Below are 3490 nucleotides of genomic sequence, written 5' to 3'. Positions count from 1 at the left end.
AATTTCACGAAAATCAACCAAAAACCCACATTTTGTCTGAAAATCTTGCTGTTTCACTGATGACCTTCGGTAAAGAAATCTAATGTTACTACCCGGTCTGGGTAGTATGACTTCAGACCCATATCAATGTGCTTGCTTTTATATTAGCTTGTGGAATGGCCTCACAGTCAGGGCAATTAGTGATGATTAACAAATGCTGCCCTGGCAGAGATGCCGACTTCCCATGGAATAACAAATTTAAAGATTAAACCAAACAAAAGAAGATGCTGGAGATTTCAAAATGCATAAGAAATGCAAAGAAGCGAACAGAAAGTGCTGGGGAGCTTTTCTGAACGGAAAACAGTTGGAAAATAGTGTGAATAATGCTGGTTACAGGGAAGTCTGCTTCGAAGGGGAGGAGGAGTGAGTTAAATCGACAGAGAAAGAAAGAGATAGAAGAAAAAGAACAAACAAATGGAATGATAATCAGCTGGGATGGAAATAAAATGTGAGATTCATCTCATTTCTTTTTAACTTTTCCCATCTCCCTGAATATCATGCCCATGCTGGTGCATGTATACCCCGCTTTTCAAAAATTCGCTTTTTGCCACTTCAGTTTCCAAAAAAAACTGAAGAGGATTTTCACTTTTACCTAAAAAGATTATTTTTTTTCCCACATAAATTAAAGCTACTTCGCTTTATGCCATATCAGCTTATGAAAGGTTTTGTAGGAACACTCTATTTTCAGATACCGAGGGAAACCTATATATATCTAAGATTACGTTTAAAGCGATTTGATCCGACTTGTATGTCTTCGCTGAGCGTCGTCAACTTCTTAAATTTATTAATGTGAAATAGGTATCGATGGCTGGGCCAGCATTAGTTCACTCATTTGCTTGCCCTTGAAAAGACCTTGAGCCTCAATGGCACTTACACAGAGTGAGGCACTCAAGGTCACAGCTGCACAGGAGGTGTGCAAAGCAAGATCGCCTTTCGCAAAATTAATATTATTTGAAAAGTTAGAGATTTCAATTCGTCAGTGTAATTAAGGTAAGGAAGAAGGTGTTCCTGAGCATGCTGGTCCATGTTTCAAGCCTCTGTATCTTCTCCCGTTTGGAAGAGGTTGTAGGAGATCATTACCGGTTTTGGAGAGATATTTGATGTTGCCAGCCTTTCGCTCACAATGAGAAATATAAATGGATGGAAGGTTGTCTTCCATGAATGTCTGGGCTGTGCACACAACCGTCTGTAGTTTCTTATGTTCCTGGGAAGAGCTGTTACCGTCACACTATATGCACATGAATAGAATGCTTTCAGTTGCCAGTATACAGAGCACTGAGAGAAGGCAGTTCCAAAATATTTAGATGTAGCAAGTGGCTATTACATGGATATCCAAGTTCTGGTTGCTGCTTTGACAACAATTGAAATTTAATCAATATTGCCAACATCCAACCAAAGAGCCATCATATGCTTCAAAAGAATAGAGAAGTCATCACCATCACAACGAGGTAGAACTAGACAGACACGTATAAAGAGAGAGAGAAACAGAATGGCAGTCAGTAAAACAGAGAAATGAAACAAAACAAGAAACAAACAGTCACATGGTCAGGGAGAAGGGGAGATAGTAAGTTTAGGGAAAGTAACAGAAGACAGAGAAAAGAAAAAAAATACAAGGAAACAGACAGTGTGAGAGAAATAGTGAGACACAAAGTACACAGTGAGCTGGGGATGGGGAATGGGAGTTGCTGGGGTGAGGACCAGAGAGAGCTCGGAGTGAGCTGGGGGAGGGAGATGAGGATTTACTTTGACCTATGCCATGGTTTGCAGGGTTGATCATAGTAAGCAAGGATATACAGAACAATGGCTGTAAAACATGTCTGAGAGGCATGTAGGTTACGCTGCACAGGGCGTGCGCGAGGCGAGATCAACATGAACAAGATCAGTATTATCTGAGATTAGAGAGTACATTCATCAGTCTAATAACAGTCAGGAAGAAACTTTTAATGAAGCAGCTGCTCAGTGTTTTCAAGATTCCATATCTTTTAGCCTGATAGAAGAGGTTGTGGGAGACCATTACTGGAGTGTGATGGGTCTTCGATAATGTTAGAACAAAACATTCCAGCACAGAAACAGGCCATTCGGTGGCCAGGCCTGCGCCGATCCAAATCCTCTATCTAAATCTGTCACCTATTTTCTAACGATCTGTATCCCTTTGCTCCCTGCCCATTCATGTATCTTTCCAGAAACATCTTAAATGGAACCACTGGTCACAGTTCTCATTTTGAGAAACTCCCTCCCCCGACTATTCTCTGCCTCCTGTTGCCCCAGCCAGTTCTTTCTCCACGTAGCTAGCGCACCCATGTGACGTTCACTTTCTCCATAACCCGACCGTGGGGAAACATACCAAACGCCTTCCTGAGGTCCATGTACATTACATCTACAGTATCTCCCTCATCAATAAACTTTGTCACTTACTCAAAGAATTCTATTGAATTGTTAAGACATGACCTTTCCCTGCACAAAACCATGTTGCTCATCACTGATAAGACTATTTCATCCAAATGAGAGTGGATCCTATCCCTCAGTATCTTCTCTAGCAGACTTCCCTATCCCTGACATCAGTCTCACCACTCTATAATTGACTGGATTGCCCTACTTCTTTCTTAAACAAGGAATTAACAATTTTCAAGTCGTCCGGGACCTCAGCCGTGTTCAAGGATGCTGAAAAGATATCTGTTAATGCCCCAGCTATTTCCTGTCTCCCTTCCCTCAGTAATCTGGGGTAGATGTTGACAGCCTTTCTGCGGCAATGAGCATGCAAATGGAATCAATGGTTGGTATGTTAGAGTCCTTGTTGGTCAGAGATGTGCACCCAACCTTCTGTAGTTTCTCACGATCCTGAGTTGAGCAGTTGCTGTACCAGGCTTTATGCACTGGGACAGTACGCTCTCAATGGTGCATCTGTAGAAGTAGCATATGCTAAATTTCCTTTATCACCTCAGGAAGGAGAGGCATTGTTGAACCGTTCCGACCGTCGGACCTATGTGAGAAGTTCAGGACAGGTTGTGAGTTATCATAACTCCGACGCACTTGATGCACTGCACTCCCTCAAACGGTTGATGTAGATAGGTTTATGTCCATCCCTTTCTTCTAAAAGTCAGTGATGAGTTATTTATGTTTGCCGGATTAGAGAGAGAGGTCATTATCAATACACCATGCCACCAAGCTCTCTATCGCCTTTCTACATTCTGACGTGTTGTTGTTTAATATCCGTACTGCTATAGTGATGTCATCAGCGAACTTGTAGCTGGCGTTGGTTGGAATTTGGAATCTCAGCCGTGGCTGTACAGGGAGTACGTAGGGTCTGAGGACACGGCCGTGGGTGTACACGGAGGACATTAGGGGGCTGAGGAACACCGTGGTGAGCAGGGAATAGTAGGGGTTGAGGACACAGCTGTGCTTGTATAGGGAGGACATTAGGGGGCTGAAGGCACAGCCGTGGAAATACAAG

This window comes from Hemiscyllium ocellatum, unplaced genomic scaffold (genome assembly GCF_020745735.1).
Source record: "Hemiscyllium ocellatum isolate sHemOce1 unplaced genomic scaffold, sHemOce1.pat.X.cur. scaffold_774_pat_ctg1, whole genome shotgun sequence".
NCBI lineage: Eukaryota > Metazoa > Chordata > Chondrichthyes > Orectolobiformes > Hemiscylliidae > Hemiscyllium > Hemiscyllium ocellatum.
Note: the sequence above shows the minus strand (reverse complement) of the source record.